The sequence below is a fragment of the Strongylocentrotus purpuratus genome, unplaced genomic scaffold, assembly GCF_000002235.5.
Source record: "Strongylocentrotus purpuratus isolate Spur 01 unplaced genomic scaffold, Spur_5.0 spur5_scaffold_16, whole genome shotgun sequence".
NCBI lineage: Eukaryota > Metazoa > Echinodermata > Echinoidea > Camarodonta > Strongylocentrotidae > Strongylocentrotus > Strongylocentrotus purpuratus.
Genome location: NW_022145601.1, coordinates 31,302,474 through 31,328,057, shown reverse-complemented (window position 1 = coordinate 31,328,057; position 25,584 = coordinate 31,302,474). Strand labels below are relative to the sequence as shown.

Sequence of the window (25,584 nt, the reverse complement as noted above, 5' to 3'; positions counted from 1 at the left end):
ATGTAGCTTTCATGATCATGAATCATGCGGAAAAGCTCATAAATCAAATTATTAACAAGTTGCAGTATTTTGGACTCATTTCTTGGAGAGAAGATCATTACCCAAGGTCATGTTTAGGGCAGGTGGTTGAGGGTCAACGGAAACATGGTAGACCAAAAGTTCGATGGGCTGACGGAATAAAAGAGATTACTGGCATGAACATCTCCACAGCTTGTCGCTATGCCCAGGATAAACAGTGGTTGGAACGTCATCATCAATAGGGTCACAAAGTGTTAGTCATGACTCGTAAGACGACGATCATGATTACTATTGGCATAATATACATAAACCACATGTTTTGAACAGCAATAGAACGGGTTTATTGGTTATTGACACCAGCAGTAATTGACATTGAATCATTGAAATATTTGCTCATCTTCGACATTCATTACAAAAAAGAATACACGGGGCTTGTCCGGGAATCGAACCCGGGGCCTCTCGCACCCAAAGCGAGAATCATGCCACTAGACCAACAAGCCTTGCTTGATGTCGAGTGGAAATTTAGATCTAATTTCTCCAGTGGATATACGAGTGGATGACTGATGCACCACATAGAATATGTTGCAGCTTTATAGAGCCTAACTAATTGATATGCAATCTGTATACCGACGCTTAAAAAATGCAAACAAAAGCTTATTGAAACACCTGATTCAACAGAGTGGCTTGTAAAACAATACAAAGTAAATAATATTAAACGTTTTAAGACTCTATTTGGGACGGAGCATTCATATTTTGAACAGCCTCTGGACAGTTATGAGATTAAACCGGCGTATTATTATTCTAATGGTATATGTCGCTTTATAAAACGCGAAGAATTGCAGGCTCAATCCAAAAATGACGTGTACGAAGTTGTCATAAGGTTCTGCTTAGGAAAATGTTCTACTTTGGAAAATAAATAGGTACTTGAAATGAAATGAAAATATGACAGAATATGTCGTCCTATACATAATAAAGAACTCCTTTAGGATCAATTTCTTATAACATTTTAAAAATGTTGCACGGGCGGCACTCCAGGGGGGTGTTTCACTAAGATCCTAAATTTAACTTATCTCTAAGTTGGACTTAAAATTTATGGGAAGCCATTAGCATCCTTGAAAACATTTTGTATTTTTTTTTTAGAAGGCATAAAATGTTGATTCAAATCATTCATATTTTTTATTATCATGGGAGATTTCATGTTCTTGATGTGGAATTGATGAAAAGTCTAAAATACTCCAATTTTTGCTTTTGAATATATTTCATTTTAAGGCTCCAATGGCTGTCCATACTTTTTAAGTCCAACTTAGTGTTAAGTTCTACTCAGGATCTTTGTGAAACACTCCCCAGGATAGGGGATGTCCCCTTTCGTTAGGCAAACACAATGTGCTGTCATATGAAAGGATAAACCTGTAAGCTTTAATATAAGTTTGAATTCATATTTCCTTTGTTAAAATTAAATTCTAGTTGCATGATTCTCGCTTAGGGTGCGAAAGGTCCCGGGTTCGTCTCCCGGACAAGCCCCAAATTTTTGCTTTATATTCTGGGTAACCCGTGTAGGATGACACAAATCGCGGTCATTTTTTCATTTTTTTTAATCTCGAAAATTTATACAATTTTTGATGTCATGGCTTCTCGTTTTCTTTCTTTATTTTGTAGAAGGAATCGTTAATGACATTCTTATGTGTCCTTTAAATATATCTCTTCGTCAAAACTTAAGCCAAAAGAAATTGCTAGTGTTTTCTTTTACAGAAAGGGTAATCTAAATATGCAAGCATGGTTTGTTGGTCTAGTGGCATGATTCTCGCTTAGGGTGCGAGAGGTCCCGGGTTCGACTCCCGGACAAGCCCCGAAGTTTTTGCTTTATATTCCGGGTCAGACGTCTAGGATTACACAAATCGCGGTCATGTTTTTAAAAAAAATTGTGATCTCGAACATTTATACAATTTTTGATGTCATGTCATCTTTTTCGTTTTCTTTCTTTATTTTGTTTAAGGAATCGTTAATGACATTATCATTTGTCTTTTATGTATAACTCTTCGTCAAAAATTAAGCCAAAAGAAATTGCTAGTATTTTCTTTTACAGAAAGGGTAATCTAAAATATGAAAGCATGGTTTGTTGGTCTAGTGGCATGATTCTCGCTTAGGGTGCGAGAGGTCCCGGGTTCAACTCCCGGACAAGCCCCAAGTTTTTGCTTTTTATTCCGGGTCAGCCGTCTAGGATTACACAAATCGCGGACATTTTTTAAATTTTTTAAATCTCGAACATTTATATAATTTGTTCGTCGTGTCTTATTGTTTTTTTTGTAGAAGGAATCGTTAATGGCATTCTTATGTGTCCTTCAAATATATGTCTTCGTCAAAATTAAATCCAAAGAAATTTGCAATTTTTTTTTAAAGAGAGGGTAATCTAAAATATGCTAGCATGGTTTGTTGGTCTAGTGGCATGATTCTCGCTTAGGGTGCGATAGGTCTCGGGTTCGACTCCCGGACAAGCCCGCAATAATTTAGCTCTTTAAAATTTTTGTTATAAAAATTAATTAAAAAAACATATTCGTTAAATTGTTCGATAAATGTTCTTCCTGAAAACATTCCGATTATCCTCAATAAAGACAAATATAATTCAAGTTTTATTTCAAAGAAAGACGCGGACTCTTTGCATTAGTTTTTTTTTTTCGCGAGAGGATATATTTTTTTCCTGTGTTCTAAAATGGTCTAGCAGTTACGGAGGTCAAAATTCTTTTCCTAAATATTGTCACAACTTCCAAAAGCGAAACTCTTAACAAATGATTGCTACTAAATGTTGTGTCATTTCAGATGAGTTCACTCACTAAGAATGTGTCTTTTTCGATATCTTCATCGCGCTTACCTATTGTTACGTAATGCAAGGATGCGCGCGCGCGTTTAGGCTACCATGGTTTCGTAGTATGGGTAGCATGCATCCATAGCGATGATGTTTTATTGTCAAACAAACTCATATCTTCGAAATATTGTTATCCCAAATAAAAGATGCCGCAAGGATGCCAATGTTTTTTGGTGAGTCAGATATTACTTTCTCTTTCATTTGTGTTTAAATATCATGATTTGTTTCCTTACATGATTGGGGTTGGAAACTTGTTGACATGTTCCCCCCATATGATATGGAGAAAGAAAAAAGAAAAAGAATACTAGGTAGACTAATACTTATCGGTGTAATTTTAAGTATGGGCGATAAGACATTTGCTCTGGAATTAGTAATTCTGCTCACATCGTGTTTTTAATGCCTATCGCGTGCAAAATATGATCTGAGCGTCACCGAAATTAGCACAAAAATGTAAAATATGGATTAATTTTGATTGGTCCGGAACCTGAGATTTTTATATGGATTTCCGAACAAGGTCTGAATGTAAAGAAATATTTGGGGGCTTAGCAAAGCTTAAAGTTGGGCAAAGCGCACAACTTGGGGAGAATAATCCTAAATATCTAGTTAAATAGGAGACCTGGGACCCTTTTCACAAAAAACTTGTCATCATTGACAAATGAGAGTTTTTGTTATAAGCTAGTCAAATCCTTGCTTCTGATTTGTTATCAGCAGATTTGTCACTAATTTTTGTCATTTGTCATTGAAAATAGGCTTCGTGAAACGAGTCCCCAAAAGTAGGCCGCGACGACTAAGCAGTTTTTTCTGTGATTACAATTTTTAACACTGATTGTGATTTCAAGATGCATCTTAAATTTTGTTCGAGTGACCCACATTACCAGGTACATTATCCCTCAGAAATTAGGCTGTATTTGAGTCGAGATTATTTAATGTGAATGAAGAGTTAGTATCAGCTCACACACTCGACGATGCTACAAGAATTCAAAATATTTTGAAAATAAAGAGATTGCGAGAGCTTTACCATGAGACATAACATAATGATTTTATATCAGTGCTTGTACGTGATTCGTTTTATAATTGCTCAGGGTGGATCTTTGATACTTATAGGAAAGAGTTCAATGATATCATTATATTTTAATTTTATAATAATAAATTTATTTATTCTTTCATTAATTATTATTTTCTTAATGTTTTTCATTAATTTTTTTGTATATGTTATTATATACCTTACTAAGCATCACCAAAATCACCTGGTAATGCAGTAAACATGATGGCTCTAGTCTGAACAGCGTGGGGTGGGGTGGAGAAGGAAAGAGGGGGGGGGGGGGCGTCATAATTTGTTGAACCTGGGACATACAATCAAGACACTAGCGAATAAAAAAAGGCATGCCTCATAAGAGCGAAGATTCTCAGTCAGTCTATTTAAATGTTGCCGCATTGCTTCACCATTTTGATGTTAAAAACTTTAAGTTAAATGAGTTATCAGTCTCTTACATACAAGGCCCCCAAGATGTAAGAATGCTCTATATTAAATAAACGATCATCATTGCTTCAAATGAAAGATGTGTTAATTTGCTGAAGCTGCTCTTTAACACTACTTGTTTCGCAAGAGGGTCCCTGGATTCTTTTTATTAGGACGTAGTTTCTTTATACCTAATTTGATTTAGGTATGATGTGGTAATGTAGAACACAAAATGGGACTAGTTTTTGAAGATTCTTTTTTTGCTTTACCTGTTTTGCTTACAACCTTTTTTCATGCTTCTTCCCATTTTTTGCCATTCGAATGGGGAGATGATACGGGTGGGTGGGTGACCTTGCTCGTGTACACCCTTACTTACGTCATGCATTAAAAAAATTGCAATAAAACTTGCAAGATACCTGATGGTAACAATGCCCTATGATGAATAAATTGTAACATATATGCATATTAGATAATGTCCTCTCACATCTTGTAGATAGATAAGTCTTAACTTTGTATCAATTTTGTCAACACTATTTCTTGAATCTCTGTAGACCTAGTCGTCTTATCGATACAATTGGCATTCATCTGAAATCTTGTAGATTGAGTTTTCCTATTTATACATTGGGAAACGTTTTTCTCTTTGATCTCTTGTTTGGATTTGCCGTCTGACGCAGCGAAGTTTATGATGAATAAAAGAAATACGTAATCCACACCACTTTGTGGATGTTTTCCATCTTGTTTTTATCAACTTTGATGCCATTTTCTTGAAAACAAGACAGCCTTAGGCTGCATAAAACTTCCAAGTATAAAGGAGGTCTTCTCAATGCACCTTTAACATTAGTATCAGTATTAGAACCCTTAGGCGCTTAAAGCACTCGAGTAATCACTCTTTATTAGGTACAAGTTTAACATGGATTTAAAGCTGATTAGGATAACTGTTTTGTCAAAGGACGAGGACATGCTTCGTTTAAGGATCGAACCGGAAACCATTATGATCCACACACCGGCGATACACCCACTGCACTACTACACATCTGACACAAGCTATATTTGCAATAGACCAGGCAATCATACTTAATTTTTGTTTAACATTACCGCCTTCAATTAGGGCCATGTGAAATTATAATGCTTTAAAGGTTCTACGCTTTCTAGATAACTCAGATTGATAATCGTAATATCAAGAGCAAAGTTAATTCATATATTGGTTCCCCTTCTCGACTATTCACCTCTGTAGCTAGCTTATCTGTGACGCCATATTGGTTTTAGGACATGTAGAGGATCTATTTTTGATCCTACTTCGTCCTGGGGGATTTATAAGTCGTGACTTTGTAGAGGTTTGGAATCTTTCCAGGGCGTGTGGAACTCTTTGATTGACCTTAAACCAAATAAACTGGAATGAAATGCCCGAAGATTCAGCTGCTAGTGTAATGCATGCATGTCTATGTAGGCGCTCCAAATGTTTGACTTTGGATATGAAGCGCCATTTATATTAAGCAATTAATGTCATTATTTGACAAAATTGCTGTTGAAATTGTTATAACTTTTGTTCTATAGAATGTGGTCGCTTAAATGAAAAACGATGAACCTCCGTCCTTCATTTTTTTTTATAAAAGGGGGAACTTCCGTGGCGTATCCAGAGACCGCTATTTGCCGGCGTAGAAACAAAAAAGCCAACAAAGGGGCAGCATGTCGTATAGGGGCATATCAAAGATATCGGGCTAAATCCAGCCCTGATGTTTGAGAGCCCAGAATGAAATTCAGCGCAACATTTGATTTAATCCTTGGATAATTTCTTGTGATGCAGATCTTCGTTGCAGTTACAAACCGCTTCTCAATATGCTCCATATGTATTCGGGCCATTCGATAAGTATACCACTTAAAAATATCCAGTTCACCCAATGATTAAAGATAAAAATCGACTTTTCCGAGCAAAAATTGTTTAGGTGTGAAGGCAAGGATGTCCAAATATCCCCCTCCTCCGGTTTAATGAGTTTCTCAAAACGCCTCCTTCGCCATTTTGCTTTCCAATACACATACCTGTATGATGGAATTTTCTCGTGTTATTTCATTTAGATGAAAGAAGTACCCCTTTAATCGTGATTTCAGCCGTTAGCATTGACCTCATTGGACGCAATCGTTGCTAAACAACCTCATGTAATTCGCGATGATAGGACCTTAATTTGGAGCAGGTAAAAAGCTTTTTGCGGTTAAATTTTGGACCTTTCCGCTTTTCCTTTCAATATTAGCCGACGGATTTTTACTAATGGCGGATTTGATGTTTTTTGTTAAATGAAGGCTATGATAATTGAATCTGTATTCGCGTTATTACCCCGGCTGAATCCTTGGTCAAAATATCCTTGGTCAAAACATAGAGGGGCAAGGGAATCAAGTGTTGGGGAGCCTGTGAGGGGAAAATTAACCTGACTCCATAACATAATTATGATATTCTGTTCTTGTTGAGCGCATATCACAATATGATGTAATGTCTCTATGCGCTTCCAAAGGACTTTAGATATTACTACCCCGACTTCAGCTCCAGCTTCTGTATCGCTCGAAACATTACAGGTATAAATCCTACCAGGTACCCACTTACTGCACCCGGATTGAGTGTGGTATATGTAGAATAATGTCCTGTCAAAGGACGTTAGTGCTGCGGAGGAATTTGAACCCATACCTTGTGGTTAAAATAGTATAGAGACTCATCCACAGTACCTAAACACATCAGTAAGGCCATTGGTTAGGGTTAGGGTGAGGAAGGGGACGGGGCCCCCCCTCTCACTCTTCTTTCTTTTCTCTTTTAGGCCCCCCCCCTCGCCATTTGATAGTGACACGTGTCTCCACGCCCCCGTATAGCTACGCTATGACAGTAAAGCTGAAGAAAACCTGGCAAAGTGCATGTATACGCTCAATTTCAACATCATCGTCCTACAATTTATATGCTCCATCCAGCCTGTAGAGTCAACCAAGCATTGTATCGGCCATGGTCGCTTGATTTGTGATGTACAGAGATGCCCTTCTTCCTAATGTATCCGATGACAGACGTAATGTTTACCTCCCGTGAACATCTGTTGAAATTGGACGTAAACCGTCGGCTAGGGGACTCATTACTTTGAATGTATTTTCTCGGACCAGTGATTGACATTTTGTTATAAAAACGCCGAATCCAGCGAATGCTGCTCATCCCCCCCCCCGCTCTGTTTCCACCTCTCTCTCTGTGCCAATTTGAATACTCCGTGCATACAGTTTGTCCGGTTGCAGCAATGCATACTCTTTCCTCGTTAAATACCCTACACGATTTTCGTCCTATTTTGTGATAAGGTATTCCAGGCTCATTATGCTCGCAAATGCAAGGCATATAGGCCTACCTCAAAGCCCGTCTTAATTGTTGAATACCGATAAATGACATAGCGTTTTCGAAGAATCTGTCTTAAAAAAATGAACAAAATCTAAATTTACTGAAATGAGTTTTCCTTTTTGAATTTCATTCAGTTTTCAAATTCCTCAGATTACAAAAAAAAAAATCAAAATCAATCAATTACATTTTATTTCTGGAGTGTTTCCAATGCGTGAACGTACCTCGACTGCTGCTCATCATGACTCTCTATGTTTAAACACGTTTATACACCCCTACCATAAAATGTCATGTTCAATTAATTAGTTTCATGGAATCCCGGATGTTGGGGAAACTTCGTGAGCGATATCCTGAATGCACATCCATGATTTTGATCGCAAGTGGAAAGAAGAAGGTCAAACCTGACCAATGTAATTTTACCGACACCCCGTGGATTATGTTAGTTGACGTCCAAATTTTTCAATGAAAAGTGAATCTAATAATCATCCTAGTTGTAATATTAGGTATTAAATGAAGTCTTAGAATCCATATAATCGGCAATAATGCAATAAGTCAATAAATCCATCTATTTTTTTTGCATTCATCAAACAATCGATCAATCAATCATCAAACCAACCATTCATATAATAGCTCACTAAAATCAATCAACCAACCACTCAAACCATCAATCTATATCAATCAGCCGATAAAGCAATCAACCAATCAACCAATCAAACTGGCAAGTATAGTAATGAATTATCAACTAATCAAAAAGCCAATCATTCCGTAATCAATCAATCAATCAAGCAATTAAATAGTCAATCAATCAATGAATCAACCTAGCTCAATTAATAGATAAATTGGTCAGTCAATTAACCAAAAAATCAATCAACCAATCAACCTACTGATCAATATCTGAGTCAGTCATCCAATCAATCGATTAAGATGACTTTTGATAGATTGCCATCAACATTAATCAATCACCCCCTCAATCGGTTATAAGAGCAACACACACTCAATCAACCAACCAATAGATTATTCACTCAAGTAGCCTGTTAATCGATTGATCAAGCAATCAATCAATCAATAAATTACTCAATCAATCAGTGGATAATTTATTTTAACTATCTATAAAATAATAAGTCAATTATTAATCAAGCAATTTATAAGCCATTCCATTCTTTCAATTATTCAATCAGTCGCCTCAATCAATCATTGTCAACCTTTCTTCCTTATAGGCACGTCAAATACTAACACACTTTTGCATTATCTAGAATCAACAATGTAAAAGTTTAAACTCTTACATGTAGATACCAAAACCCAACCAACTAAACAAACATACATGAGCAAGAACTAACCATTATAACACCCATAATTCCCGGCCATGGAATGCATCCCAATCAACATCTCACTCGGCTAACACATTAATAAAAACAAGCTTAAACATGTAGTTTAATGGAATATATTTAATTTAGACCAAAAGGATAATTCTTGACAGATATATGTTTTGAATGAAATGCCGAAAATATCATAAATTAAACTTTAATTAGGTATCGTAATCCAAACGTCCAAAAGCAAATTCTTTTTAGAATAGATAATCAACATCGTTCAAATATTTTGCCAAAAAATGAAATCGACTGAGCTGAGTTGGTAATTCATGTTTATCGTAGCCCCCTACGAAAAAAGATCATTCTCAAAATATATCGAAGATTGTTATATCATAATAATGATTTTTCCGATGAAAAGCATAATTGCTATTATGAGTGATTCTTTGGAAAATATCTACGATACATATAATAAGAGAAAGATAGTAAAAGGTTAGGAAATAACTATAACCGCTACGAGAATACAAATTATTTACCGCTAATAACTCTATATAATTTATTTTTCAAAAATGTTTTTTTTTTATTCACATATTAGCACACTGACAAAGCTGAAAAGGAAAGCTGTTAAAACTTTACAAGAATAATGTTTTAAAGGTCAGGATGATGAGTTAACTAATTCTTTATTCTTGAAGCAATTGTTATTTTTGGTCAGCAGATGGGTAGAACAGTCTCATATTCTTCACAGTGCTTTCAAAACGTTATTGAAACATTCATCTATATTTTAGTGCTCTATCACCTAGACTTTAGACTCACTGAAACCCCATCACAACCGAGCAAGCTTTACTTCAAATAAAAATACGATTAATTGGACGATGAATACGACACAAATAGTAATGTTTACGATTTTGAAGGAAATCGAACAATGCGACTACATAACGTTCTTATTTACATATTGCACCTTATAGCTCTTAATTTACCGATTGTTGCAAGTCAGTTTAACTGCTACATCATATTTACAACTATACACGTACAAGAACAAAAATAACGGCAAACTACGACGAAAGAGAAGAAGGAAGTAGAAAGATAGTAATCAGTTAATTTTAGAGGGAGATTTTATTAAAACTATTATTATATTGATATATAAATGTTTCAAAAACAACCGAGTAGCTTACATTCAAATAAGCCTAATTCATTGATTTAATTTTAGTAGGATATTTTGTTTCCAAGTTTGTCTTAGGGTCTATATCTTGTGAATTAGACAATATTCAAAATAGTTTTACAAATGATACAACTGTTTTGCATATTGTTAGGTATAGACGCCAAGTTTAACAATAACCTGTGAATACAGTATTCAGATATTAAATGCAGTTTGGAATTCTTTTAGCCTTTGAAAAGTCTTCGGTCCCACGTGTAAGTTCTAGCGTTGGTTTGGTAAGTAATCCCATAGGCCCACTTGCAGGTTTTGGTGTAGGGTGTTGGCTGGCCGTCGCGGATTTACTCCATGTCAGTCATCTCGTCAACAGTTTCCCTCCTGTTTCTGGAGACCAGTTCGGCGATGTCTTCTGGGGTGCTGCCTCGTTTCCTCATGCAGAAATCTTGGGCCAGGCTGTCAAGGAAAAAGTCGTTACAGAAGTTTCGCTTCCTGGCCATTTGGTATGTGTTGTGTAGTTGGTCTAGGATGGCGGCCAAGTCTTGCTTTTGCTGCAGGATGATAAGAAAACAAGAGAAAAAAAAAAACATATTTAGTGGTTGCATTCCCCAGGGCATAACAAAGAAAAGTTGATACTTACAGGTCTATTTCCTTTAGGAATGTAGGCCTATACAAGCGAACACATGTCAGCTGTTTGAAGGTAGTAATCAGGTATATACAGTTTGTAATTAATTACATGAACTGAGAGAATTTTTCATCGATAAAGTGTCATTATCCTAATGAGTGCATACGCAAAGGCTGCACATGAAATCTACATGGACATGAAAAGCTTACTCAAAGACACTGTTCAATAACGATGACAAATAAACATGTTCTGATTAACATGATTAATGAACCACGTAGACGCCGTCTCGACATGTTACATGGATGGGAGGTCTACTCCTCGACACACACATTCACTCACTCTGCGGGTAAAACTTTCGGATGAGGGGTAGGAAATTGCTGTCAGCGACTTTAACTCTTGATTTACAATCCTGTTGCTGTATACGATCAGTTAAAAAAAAGGTTTAATAATTTGTTTAATTTTTTTTTGCCTGAGATTTTATCATCCTCTATTGAATGACGTCAAACTTGGGCGAAGTCTTGTGCTATTAATTTCAGATTTTTTTGTTTTGTTTTAACTTTGATTTTATCTCATTAAAATTCATGTATATAAGGAAGGAAATTCAAAGCGTCAAAGCTGAAAATTGTTAAGAGATAAATGAAAGAGAATAAAACATTTATAGATACATATATTGATAAAGAAGATTGAAAGAGAACGAGAGAGAGAGAGAGAGAGAGAGATGGTGGAAAGAAAATTACATTCTAGACACAGATTTGCATTCATTTCTAGTTGAGTCACCAGACCACTGTACATCAATTAATAAATTACCCTGACGCCTAGCCAGCCTTGAGCTTGTAATAAAATCTTATAAATATCCTCATTTAAAACTAATCATTGACCATATGTCATTTCATTTAAGCATATCATAGACATATAGACTATGAATGACATATGTTTGGCAATAATCGTTTTGTGACTCATAGTTACCAGAATTTATCTGGTTCTATAATGATAATAATATTTCCTGTTTACCCAGCGTAGCCTCATCAGTAATTAATACTGTTCTCCCTGAGGGCCCTGCAATCATATCATTACCCCGGTTCTATGATTACCTATACTGTTTATATCGATGATCATTTAGATGAGGAAGCATCATCAAATATAATGCATAACATTTATTTGCAATTTAAAAAATATTCAAGCCATTCGTCACGCCCTGCTCACTAAATGTTGTTGCAAAATACACATTTTTCTCCCCTGTATGTTTCTCTTTCTCTTTCTCTTTCTCTCTCTCTCTCTCTCTCTCTCACACACTCTCTCTTTGCGGTTTGTTGTTCCCCTCTTCCTTTTTCGCTCTCTCTATCTCGGCCCCTTTTGTGAAAATCTTTCTATATAACTTGACATTCCCAAACATAACATCACCAGGACCCAATCAAATTCCCTCGACGGCGAAAGGAAAAGCAATCTAAATACTTAAATTTATTTTAATTTCAACCTCGTCTCCCGGAAGATCATGTGAAATCAATAGAACTGCGATGGCCAGTCTATTTGATGGTGATTCTCCTGGGCGTTCGGAGGTGTGTGTAGCACGCAACGCCCGTGGTCTCATGGGGATGAGGTTGACACGTTACCCTCGCACCCGGGACCAGTTTCACTCGAAGGCTAATACATATCTAGTAGATTCATTGTACTGATGGAATGACCAGACACCGAAAACTATCAAACCTTTCCTCGAATTCATTCAGAGTGACAATATTATACACAGACTATATTCAGCTTCAATTGCCTGGGAACGTCCATTACTGTTACACCGTGTGGATTCAGGTCTCATGGCCAATTCTATATGCAATCATAGAGAAAGATAATCTATCCCCCATTTTGGACAAGTCTGGATTGTTACCTATAACGCTGATCTTCACTCCCGAAAAGTTCATCCAACTTTCCCGGTGTGCACTTCGCGTCGTCTCAAACCGATGCGTATATGTGTTAATTACACCAGCATTCGCGCCTTCTTTAGTCTTACCTGAGGAAAGGTAATCAACCATTCGCGGTGGCTATTTGCTTCATGTTTCAAATCAAATAATCGTATAAGATATGCAAGGGGTGCTTTACCGACATCAAACTCTCTCTGGCCAGTTCAAGAGGGCAAGAACGTGAGCTGTTGGATATTAAATGAAGTTTGTTTACTTAAAGATGATATCACGTACTCTTCTTCCTCGTATTCTCGAGTGGCAACACAGCCATCTGATATGACCCTCAATATCCTGTATATCAGATCAATTATTCGTGGATTGACGCTGTTCAGTCATGACAATAATTCTGATCGGACATCAGCAATCCACTCTAATCAAAGAACTGCAAAACATTTTACATTATCCCAAAGAGTAATGAACATGTATTAATAAAGGCTACTGTGAGTCATTACTCTTTACTCAATCTGCTCCCCTCCTGCCACACTTGTCATTATTAAAATGTTTTGATTCTTGTCCTTAACTTCATTCTACTACATCAATCCATATGAAGTCAAGTATAGAATTGTAAGAAAAATAACGGACATGAATTAAAATTAATCCCCTCTTTCAAACTAATTTGAGAATCGACATGGGATTATATTAATAATGCTTCTAGTCCTGTCAAATCAAAATCTCCACTATACTATATTATTTCCGAAACATCAATTTTAATTCAAAGCATAAACGACCTGAAAATTATGACTGATTAGAGAGATTTCGGGGAAAAATCATGTCAGCTCTAAATGTCAACTCAATTTAATTTCCATTAGTGATAATGAGTAAAATGTTTCCTCTTTGCCATTTACAATAGACCAGAGTAAGCGCGAAATTCTGTTTTATTATGACAAATTATAGTCAAAAGCTGTGACAGCTCTTTCGAATTTGACAACTGCTAGTGGCGGCACGATATTCGCCGAAGTGAGCTTTAATTCTATTTTCAATGGCTCTCCCAATGTGCGGTGCCTATCACATAAAAGTAAATACACTAGAATTGACTTCATAACAGTGTAACCATAATAGAAGCTGCATTTTTTTCCTTTAAAAGGCAATAAGCATGTTTGTTTGACATCGAGCAATGAAAGGAATTGGCATTAGAAGACTAAGTCATAATTAAATACAAGAACATCGAAAGCTCATCTCTTTCAGATATCTTTGAGTAAGTTTCGACAAAGACAAAGACAATGTCCTCACGAACTGAACTCTTTCGTACATTTTTAATCAGAAGTCTGATGAGGTGCTAATATGAAATAAATAATACTTTATTGGCAAATACTAACGCACCCATAATGAATAATATAGAGAAAGATATTAATGAACAACAGAATTGAGAGAGAAAAAATGATCAGTGCTAAAAAATAAGAGTGTAAAGATACTTAAGATACCATTAACAATATTTCTTCAACCTTTCATGGAAAACAGACGATAGAGAGTTTTGCTATTGACGAAAACCTTAAACGTTTTATCGCCTTAACAGTCTCGTGCAGATCCGATAACATCTTCGCTTGGGGTTATATCTTGTGATTGATTTCTTCTTTGTTACAATACAAAACAAATCACCCATTACTTGCAGCAAACTGGTTACTCCTGCGTCCAATATCTATTTTCTCCTGCGATTTGACACTTTAAAGGGATTTTTGTCGAAAATAAATAGCAATGATTTGAAGAACAGTTGGATACCTGATACCCGTTTAATCTTATTGTTCCAATGACATTTAAAGCGTTTTCTTTCTCCTGGCATTTATTGGTATTCAACTTTTTTCGAGTTTAGATGAAAGTGGTTGGTTCGTGCTGGTATATCTTTTTACTGTTTCAAATAGCTTTACAAAAATAAATCGCATTATATGTGCATATTACTTTATTTTAAAGTAAAGTTTCACTTGTCTATTTTTGTATTGATCTGTTTTCTGAGCGCATTTTGTTGAAATAAAGGCTACTTCGATTAAAAATACCCCCTCAAATTACCTTTTTTTAGAAGAAAAAAAAGCCATATGGTGTTTGTTTTCATGGCCTATTGTGATCATTAAGATATTTGTCTTAAAATCGTCGTCATTGTACTCCTTCCATCATCTACATAGGTTAGCATACCTACTTTGAAAGTTACCAATCATTCACATTGTGCATTACTAATCTCAAGTTGGATGATTAACAAGATACGCAAAAAGGCCAGCTCCGCATGAAACTTTCTTTTTCCAGAACATTTGCAGATAATCTTCTCAAATTTCACACGACGATGCTGAATTGTGCTTGCGGCAAGGTAAACCTATTTTAAACAAACTAGATCACACTCTCGCCATCAACCTGGATATCAATGATTCTATAATCATCTACTCGAAACTTAGAATTCAAACTTTAAAGACCAGGGGGGTGTTTCACAAAAATCCTAAGTAGAACTTAACTCTAAGTTGGACTTAAAAATTATGGACAGCCATTGGAGTCTTTAAATGAAATATATTCAAAAGCAGAAATTCCAGTATTTTAGACTTTTTATTAATTCCACATCCAGAACATGAAATCTCCTAGATGATAGAAAATATGAATGATTTCAATAAACAATGAATGCCTTTCAAAATAAATTTTACAAAATATTTTCAAAGATGCTAATGGCTTTCCATATTTTTTAAGTCCAACTTAGTGATAAGTTCAACTTAGGATCTTTGTGAAACACCCCCCAGATTCCTACGTGTTGCTCGGGGTGCTTAAAAGGTTTTAAAAGGTCGCTGCACACCGTTCAACATTAGACGAAGCATGACACACATTTTTGAATGTTCACCTAAACAATACGAATGCGCTTTTGATGCACGAACTCATGATCACGTTTTTTAAAAATTTTGTTTAAAGAAAGCGCTCTTCCTGCGGGACTGGGCGCTTTTTTACAATGGAATTCATCTTACTTCGTTTCGCTTGATGACGCCAAATGAAACGTGTCTCTGGGTCAACAATCAATTTCATCTTTGATTTATTCTACATAGCTCTAATTAATCACACGATCAGACCTCTTTATTCGTTTCCTCAAGCTAGCCTTGAGTCGGTGTAATGTCAACTTGGATTTAATCGGGCTTAATGACGAGGAAATGACTGCGTCTCAGGACCACTCAGCCGGCATCAGGTTTGATATGTTATAATTTACCAATAAATAAGCTTGATTTATCCGTAAAAACTGACCTTTACTAGTGGACCGAGAATAGTAATGCCGGACGGGACAGTCAGTGGTCCACTTTCCGAAAAGGGTAAATTTCTCTCCGAGTACTCCAAAACTATCACCAAACATAGAAATGTCGAGCTGACGAACTATCATAAGAGTTGTCAGAGGGCCCGAGAGATAGAAATAAATCGGTCTTGTGGGCTGTATTTCCCAAAGTTACAAAACGGTTTTGGACGAACTGCATTTTTTTCTAAAATTGCACATCCACCTCATTTGCTATTTAAAGGCTATCTGTACTAGTTTGGCTAGGAGGGATTAGACCACCCAGGAAGGTCACTGACAGGTGGCTATCTCATCAACTCAGCTCTCAATTAACATAAGAAAAAGAGGATCATGGGGGACCGATGGACACCGATTATGCATTGTTTTCTATATAGCGGGAGCAAGTAGCCACAAGTAGTACAGTGGGCCTTTAATTGATTCGACGAAACAATGCCAAAATAAATGTACATCACTAGCTTTATAAATGAATTTAAATACACTTGATAAAGTTGCGCTCCTGGGATTAAATCTGGTTCTGGCAATGACGTGATTGTACACCACTCAAACGAAATATAAGGATCAATTTAATCATAAATACCGTTATATTGATCTCAGTCCTAAGGTTTTTTCCATAGTGGTATAATGAGAAAAAAGAATGGTGCAACATGCAGCGTAAACATGAATTTATGTGTAGAAAAAAATTGATACAGCGGCATAAGGGCAAGGACTTTCTGATAACGGAGATTCATACGGTTGAAAATGTATCAGAATGTCAATGTTTGCAGAAAAATATTTCGAGACAGATAAAACAAACAATAAGTGTGGGCGTACTATGAGGGTAGGTTGTTGATTAGAAGTGGGAGAGGAAATAGCGAGAGACAAGCGAGTTATAGAGAGATGGGGATAGAAAGAGAAAAGAGACAGCATATAGATATTGGTCGGTATGCGAGAAAGATGGGCAGATGTTAGGAGTAACAGACGAATGAAGTAAAATTTGTGAAAGAGAGGGAAAGAGAGAGAGAGAGAGAGAGAGAGGGAGAGGGTGGTAGAGAGAGAGAGAGAGAGAGACTAAAATAATGAGGGGGAGATAGAAAGAGAGAGAGAGGGTAAAATAATGGGGGGGGGGGGGATAGAGAGAGAAAGAGAAACGAAATAGATGAATATAGATTGATACTGAGAGAAAGTTAAAAAGAGAGAGGTACGGTGGGTAAATGCATGGGGAGAGGAGTAAAGAAGAACAAAAAAAAAAGGGAAAACGAGGAAACGAAAAGGAGAGGGAAAGAGTAAGTAAGAGAGAAGATAGACAGAGACAGAAGATAATCAGACACAGATTGATTTCATCAACAAACGAGGAATGGCTATTTACAGAGTGTAACATTATGCACATCTAGGTGAGTTCATATCTACCAAAGACTAAAATGACGAAATTTCTATCGGGGCGTGAGAGACAGAGACAAAGCGAAAGAGAGTGAGGGAGGGAGGGAGGGAGGGAGGGAGGGAGAAAGAGATAGAGAGAGAGAGAGAGAGAGAGAGAGAGAGAGAGCGAATGAGAGAGAGAGAGAGAGAGAGAGAGAGAGAGAGAGAGAGATTATAGAAACGGAGCAGGGTAGGTAGGAGGGAAATAGAAAGGAAGGAGCAAAGACAAAGTGTCTGCATGTGGGTAATAGAGAGATTTAGTAGAAAAAAGAGAAGTAAAGATACAGAGGTACAGGGTGTGTGTGTGTGTGTGTTCAGAAAGAGATGGAGGGAGAGAGCGAGAGAGAGAGAGAGAGAGAGAGCCATATAGAAAGAGGGAAATTCTAAGAGAGAGATCGGGAGGTAGGTAGGTAAAAGAAAAGAATGTAAAGGCCTTTTCGTCCGGATTAGTCCACATGTACCAAAGACTAAATTGACAAATTCACATCTTTCAGACAGAGAGGCATGACGTCGGATTGGGTGTGGGGTGATTTTTCAAAGAAAGCTTTGCGGTGAGACGAGATACCTGGCCACTTGACTGGCCGTGTAAATATCAAATGCCTCAGAATTTAGACAACATGCGTAAGACTCTTGTCAGTTCTTAACTCTACTACGATGGGTCAGGTTATGGTTTTAGTGGTAACGGTTGCCGTGGTTGTAATGTCAGAGTGTAGTAAGGGAACACTTCAGAGGTGAAGCCTTTTTATTCAGTGGGGGGCAGGGTAGGGGGGATCTTTCGGATGAATCTTGACATTAGCCAGATAGGGTAGCAATCGAGCGTTGACAAAAATTACTTTGAATTACTGAAACCTGAAATTCCCAGGCGTTTCAAAGCTAATATTGTACTTAAAATGACATAATCGTAGGACACTAGTGGGAGCGGGTGCGGAAGGAGGGGGGAGGGGGGGGGGGGGCTCCCTAGGCCTCCATTCAACCCGTTCCCCCTCCCTGTCACCCTTATCTTTTCCCGAGAGAAGACGAAGAACACAAAGTTGTGCAAAAACAAAGTAACTTGAAGCAAGTAGCCAATCTACCTAATCTCGACTTTTGAAAGGTCAAATATTTACATAGGATCACCAAGATACAAGCTAAAGCGAAAGTCTTTCAATTCAGTGACTTACATTAAAGACAAGCCTTTGGCTGGAGACTGTAATCCAGAAGTCTAGCCACTCCTTCCTTTATCTGACCACTCAAAGCTATTAATTCATCGCTTTTTGATTGGTTTTGATGAAGTTACCATCTGTCAAACGCTGACATACGTATGACGCCAGAATTCAGTTTCACTCTTTATGTGTCGCAAAGTTTACCAACATGTATCACAAATACAGTATTATGAACATAGTTTTCAGTCGCTATGTCCCTTTCATTAAACATCCAGAAACAAGTAATTTTCCATAATTGAACTCACTTCACACTCATTGAAATTGTTCCGAATTCTCAATAAGAGAACGAAATTATATAATTTTTGTCAAAACACTCAAAATGTGTATCCCCCTATTTACACCCGTGCGTAAATGTCACGGCTGATTGAACGGGCGGGACTATATCGGCAACTACATGATAGAGCCTGATCCAAACTGAACTTTGCATCAATAACTCATTATTTGGAAATGTGAGAAGTCATCGCATTTTTCATTTAGTCACTCTTGACTTTTAAGCAGTCCCACCGGATATTAAATCCCATGTTTCTCGACACTTTCCGAAATATGAGATAACTCAAATGACAGTTCTGACGTGTCTGCGCCCTTTTTTGACTGGCTTCTGAGTGTCTGTAGGCATGGCTACTTCCTCACAAAAAAGTAGCGTACGGCTGGTTTTAAGTATACAACATATCTTTTACTAATAAAGGATAGCCTTTATTGCTACGTGATTTCCTTTCCTTCATTCGAATTTGAGAATGATAGACCGTGGCTGCGACTTCTGCAGCCTCTGAAACAAACCAAGGGCCTATTATTTTACTCAAGCTTTCACAGTCATGACAGTAGACTGATTCTTATGAACATGTAACACGGCCACATATTCGAATATCCATTTTTACTTCTGTTGCAAATTATTGAGAATTGTCGCGCTGTAACGACGCTCATGTTAACTGTAAACACGTTAAAAACTTGATTATCAAAAAAGTATTATTATTCAACCTTCCATGAAAAATTAAAGCCTGTACCCCTGTATTTTCTTATTCTCCTCGTGTACCATCCGAGAAAAATAATAATGTAATTATTTTGTTGCTGTCGGACGCCAACTAAGACCAAAAACAAAAAACAACAACAACAACGAGAACGTAAATCCCCATTAAATGCGTATTACTACGGCTTGGTTGAGTGTTACGCGCGCCATGAAGAAGCAATTCAAAATCTTGATGATTTCTATTTTTGAGACGTCGTTACACTATGCTTCATATGGTAGAAGCCTTAGAGAGAATCAAGGAACTCAATCAGTATTAAGCGGATCAAAAAGAAAGAATTATAAACTGAGCCGCATCAGTAATCTTTCATTGATATGAATGCACGCTTTCAAGAGGATTATAGAGCGACAAAGCTAAGGATTAAAGAAAAAAAAAGGCATTTTGAATTATTGATAACTGACAAGAGAAAAAGAACATAGAAAGAAAGAAAATTCTAGAGTTTATATCATTGATTTCCACGAGAACTGTACCTGGAAATAGCCACTGGAACTATTTGATTTTCCTTTTCCTTTCCCAGAAGTAGTATCTTGCCAGATTTAAGATATGAACGTTTTATTTTTCTCGCGTGAAGTTCTTTGTCTGTACATTAAATTACCCTTGCAAATTAAATCAAGGGTTGCACTTGTAAGTAAAGAAGATCAGGAAAGTTAATGACCCTCGTAAGACCCTTTCTTTAACCTTTTTTCTTTCCCATATAGCAATATTCATAACCCGACCTACATCCAAGTGCAGCACGAGAGACATAGTAAATTACGACTGAAATGCCTTCGAGTCCACTCAAAAATCGAAAGTACTTTGCTGAACTGAACAGCATCGCGAGAAGAAAGTATCTAAAACACCACTATAAAGGATTAAAATTCAATCGGATCCTACGTATTAATACCGGATGGAAGAAAAACAAAACGATAACATCATGATCAGTATAGCATCAATATCATGAATAATACAGATTAAGTTACACGAACCATGAAATCTTTTATCTTACACTCATGCATTACATTATGACGTGCATATTTCTCCCCTACAATACATTTATATTTTTCTTCTCATTTTGAAAAGTGTAGTTGCCTTCGTAAGTATGTGGTAACAGAGTCTGGAAAGTCACATGGACGTTGTGTCGAATGCGCTTATAAAAACTATGATACAGAGAATTTGTTATGTGCAAACATTGGTATCAGGATTTTGTAAATCACAGAAAATGTATTAGGTAGACTTTTAAATTTACAGCGCAGATATGCAATTTTAATTAAGTGTAAAGTAGTATTTGAAACGTTTTAAATTGTCTAATTTACCAACCAAAATGTTTTACAACACAAACTGAAATGTGATGGCATGCAAACAAGGATCGAATTCGTGATGGGTGTGGTAACCGGGACGAGTTGATACTCGATTCTAGACTTTGTCCCAGCCTTTATAGGGAGCCTCATAAATCTGTTTTCAAACATGGTTGATTAATCATAGTCGGATTAAATTAATCCCTGGAATGAACGATTCAAGCGTGAAGTGCTTAAGATCCAATCTCGCCATGTCTGCTTCCCTAAGTATTCGTCTGATGTCCAACTAGACGTTCAGAACGGTTGGCATGGTTACAAAATGAACGAATATGAGAAGAGCACACGGTGCTATCCTTTTTAGTGAAGAAAGAAATGCACATAACAACCGCAAAAAAGAGAAATAAACAGCAAAGTAATACAAACCACTAGGTTTGTATAGTTAGGATTTCTGCATAAATCATCCCTATGATTACCGATATAAAAGGGGAACATCCTTTCCCAAAGACATCTTTATCACAATCCGAACTAAATCTTGGGACTGACAACGATATTCAAAAGGCTTTACAATTTAATGACATCGGGAAATCTGCATTATTTTCTTAACAAAAGACCTTTCTTTCAAAAGCAGTTTTTCACAGTTTTTATTGTGTGGATAAAAAGCATACAGAATTTAAAATCACCACCTAAGTGAGAAAACCATAAAATGCATGAAATTGCCGACGTGTGAGGAATCCATTTTCTTAGGCAGGTAGATAAAACAAAATTGCCAGATTAATTATGCATTAAGATGCATTTAGTGAGATGAATACTCTGGTGACTTGGCACGTTCGTTGGGAGGTTAGTCGAATTAAGAACTCATTTATTCCACCTCCATGTCTTGACGTTATGTCATCACTGGAATCCACAGGGGGTACGGGCTTAACCCCTTTAGCTCTCTATGACGCCACATTGCATCTTAATCACCACTTACAGGTATGGAAAACATTTGCAAGGCTCAGCATAATTCTGAGAAGAGCATATTCAGACAAATGGGTGATAATCTGAGGCTACTCCAATTCCACACGAGGAATGTCAGATTAACGTTAATTGGAAATGAAGTGTGCTCCGTATATGCCACACCACTGGCAAGATATCTTAAATGGGAAAATATGGATTAATTTTGGGACAGTTTATACAGTTTTTAAAACTCGGCAAATAACCTACACTTATCAAATTCTTTTTCTTCAAAGGTGCAATCTAAGAACTTTGGCCCTGTTTAATAAAACTTGATATCAATAACAAGTTACAAGCTACTGTTATAAGCTACTGAAATCATGGCATCTGATTGGCTAAGAGCAAATTTGTCACATAATTAAGCAGTCGTTATAAAAACAAGCTTTATGAAACGGGCCCTAGTTCAGCATTTCGGAATAAGTTAGGGAGACTCCCTGAAGCCATACAGGTTACTTGATGAACAAAGAAACTTAGTATTACCTTATTAACACAAGACAAACCGAAACAAAACAAAACAAACACAATTCAAGTGCAAGTCGTTCTTGTTGATCAATAGAAAAAAGGTCTCGTGTGTTTCTCACGCTCTGTATCACCCTCCTTCCCCTTACCAGCATCCTCCCACTCCCTTTCCGCGTCCCTTTTCTTCCGGGAACATGGATAAACTAATCAATAAACCCACCCACACATTCACCTATCTGGTAGTCAATATAGTGACAACATGTTGAGTGTATCACAAGGTCATTGTTTCCTCTGTTTTTTCCTAAGTTCTTTATTGACATATGTGCCGTTTGATTCCCATAATATTCATCAAGACAGAGCTGCAGTTTTGTATTGATTTGTTAGTTGTTATTTCTCTATTTCCTTTTTATCTTAAAAAAAGAGGAAATGTTATATGTGATATTTGGTTTCACAACATTGATTTTGTCACCTTTTGTACTTGATACATTAGGCAGACACAGCATGTCTCTCATACATTCCTCTGGGAAATATGCAAAAGCATGTACAGAATGTAGGAAAGTTGTACAAAAACTCGTATAAAGAAACGCGTAAAGAATCATCGTATGGCGAATGGAAAGTACATACTACAAAACAGCATCATTATTAAGAAACGTCGCATAAAGGAAGTGGTCGTATAAAGGAACTGACGTGTTTAGTTGACATAATAGTTGGCCAATCATGAGAGTGCGGTCATGCTTAGCCCCGCCCAATTATATGATGTTCGTACGATACGAGGTTTAGACTAGAAAGGGATGCCGATACTTCATCTATTTTTTAAAGTTTTTATATACGACCTTTGGTTATGCGACGTTCCTTTATATGACGTTCATAATACAACCTTTAAATTACTTTTCGTACCATTTGTCATTTTGTCATCTTGTGTGTACTGTCTATTTATATTTCCTTCAGTCGCATTTGCCCAAATTCCCTGAACAAGCTTATCTGACCTATAAACTAATTATAAAGTTTGTACGTAGGTTGTAACAAGTAAAAGGTCAAGTTCACGATATTTATCCATTGAATCCGATCTCATTCTTCTTCACAAGACTGACTACTCCATCAAAGAAATCTCATGATCTTACGTCGGCTTTTTATGTCGGGTTCTGATAAAAAGGAAAATCATTTTAAAAAGACACATCAGTATTAAAGATACCCTATGAATAAGTGATAAGTTTCTCTTTCTCTAAATCTGTCCATATTCGCCTTAAGGTTTAAAAGCCTTACTGACCTGTAATCTACTTTAAGACCAATACCTTATTATAGTTGTTTATATCAAATTAAACAAGGAAACGGATTTATTAAAAATGGACTTTCCCTAGTATTTCCATAGGTCAGAGCCGCATGTGAATCGTTTGAAGGCATATTTCTCATACATCTGAGCACAAAAGATTTCATAAACATGTCAGTGAAAGAATTAACCTGATTGAATTATTGGTGACTCGATAGAGACGGTATTAGTTATACGAGAGAAGGAATCAAATAGAGTAAAACGTAGAAAATTCCATTTTTTTGTCTAGAAAGAATCCACGTCAACGCACTTGCGCATTGTCTCTTCAAGATTGGACTTGGGGATGAATTGAATTATTGAAAAATTATCAGAGTTCCTTACAATGGCGTTAATGCTTTGGCGGAACGAGTGGAAAATCAATTACTGTTTCATCTGTGACGTCAGAGATAGGAAATTCGTTAACCTTCGTCAAAGAAAGTTGAAAAGGTGGTAAAGATGAAAGAGTTTCAGGCGATAGCATTGCCTATGGTATCCTGGAAGTAAAAAGGTACAAAAGAAAGTGACTACAGAGGAAACACGGTGGACCGCTGGAAACGTATCTTCATGCTTTCATCAAAATGTCACATCACTACCACGAGGATCGGCTCTTGAGAAAATCCTCGTTTTTCTTTAATATATCGCAAGTTTTAAAGATAGAGCATAGTTATAGGGATAATTATAGATATCAATAAATGTTAATAATTGTATTTCCAGGAAACGGTACACGTGAAGAGCTAGTGTTTAAAGTTGTTACTGTTGTCAGTATGTTTTTGATTTCTGACATTCGTGCTTTCTGAAATGTAGAGTTAAGTAAGTGCATGAAGAAGGAAAGTACATGTCAATGTATTGCCATGTCAGGCAAGATGCTAAGTATCTTTGAATTATATGATATATCAAATGACAAAGAGTTGCGTGTGAAATAGGAATTAATATAAACACAATTTGTGAAAGCCTTGAGATCATTTCACTATCAGCATGATCAAATCATATACTATTATATTGAATAAAAAAGCAAGAATATTTTCATACAAAGAAGAATGTTCACAATAAGATTATCATCGCACCACACCCTTTTATGTTCACGCACATTACTTCAATTTTCCTGCCACTTTATCTATTTTATTCCGCCATGTTGCCTTCATTAGGGCATCAACAAAATGACGGTGATAAGGGCAATTTATGCAGAAAAAAAAACTGTTATTCACTGGCAGTTACTGCAGAGTATGAAGCATTATCGCATTACTTCGTAACATAATACAGCATTACAAACACAACTTCTGAAGCCTCAGGAAATAGCCAAACGGAAGGAAGAGAGTCTTGCCTCAAGATGATATATCTTTTTTATTCAATTTTTTCCGCGATCTTAAAGCTGCTTGATCGAGGAAAAGTGAACAAACTGTGATGATGAAGATATCATATTGCTACGTAATCAGAGCGATGACCGAAATCTGATTTGGAATCCAAGTTTGTCGAGATTTAGACGATGCCCTCGCTTTTTAAGTCTTCATTTTTCATTTTTATTTAAAACGTTGTTCAGTTTTTTTCTTTAAGCTGGAGATGAATGCTTGCCGCAGGGTACATGAACAAAATGGAGATACTTGTAATGGTGTACACGTATTAGCATATATAGGGTGAGGGGAGGATAAAATAGCGCATACATATTTAAACAAATATATATAAATGGAGAGTTGTATGAACATGGGACTATAAGCAAATGAAGGTAAAGTGATGAAGAAACAATATCAAAGAGGATGCAGTAGACTGCGTTATGAAAACAGAGAGAAAGACAGTGAGTGGTATACAGAGCCCATAATACATGATGATGGTATAGAAGGAGAGAGGGTGATGAGAGGGGGAGACAAGGACAAACGCGCACGCAGATAGAGAGAGAGAGAGAGACAGACAGACAGAGAAAGAGACAGAGAGAGACAGAGAGAGAGAGAGAATGACAGGGGGGGGGGAGAGGGAG

At 36.8% G+C, this 25,584-nt stretch overlaps 4 non-coding genes across 4 annotated transcripts; 3 read left to right on the top strand and 1 right to left on the bottom strand.

The window, feature by feature from the left end:
• Positions 1–446: 446 nt before the first annotated feature.
• TRNAP-UGG lies at positions 447–518 on the bottom strand. Its single transcript has one exon. It is a non-coding gene; the product is annotated as a tRNA-Pro (tRNA).
• A 1,275-nt stretch (positions 519–1,793) lies between these two features.
• TRNAP-AGG lies at positions 1,794–1,865 on the top strand. The gene has a single exon. It is a non-coding gene; the product is annotated as a tRNA-Pro (tRNA).
• Positions 1,866–2,128: 263 nt separating this feature from the next.
• Positions 2,129–2,200, top strand: TRNAP-AGG. Its single transcript has one exon. It is a non-coding gene; the product is annotated as a tRNA-Pro (tRNA).
• A 242-nt stretch (positions 2,201–2,442) lies between these two features.
• Positions 2,443–2,514, top strand: TRNAP-AGG. Its single transcript has one exon. It is a non-coding gene; the product is annotated as a tRNA-Pro (tRNA).
• The last annotated feature ends 23,070 nt before the right edge of the window (positions 2,515–25,584 follow it).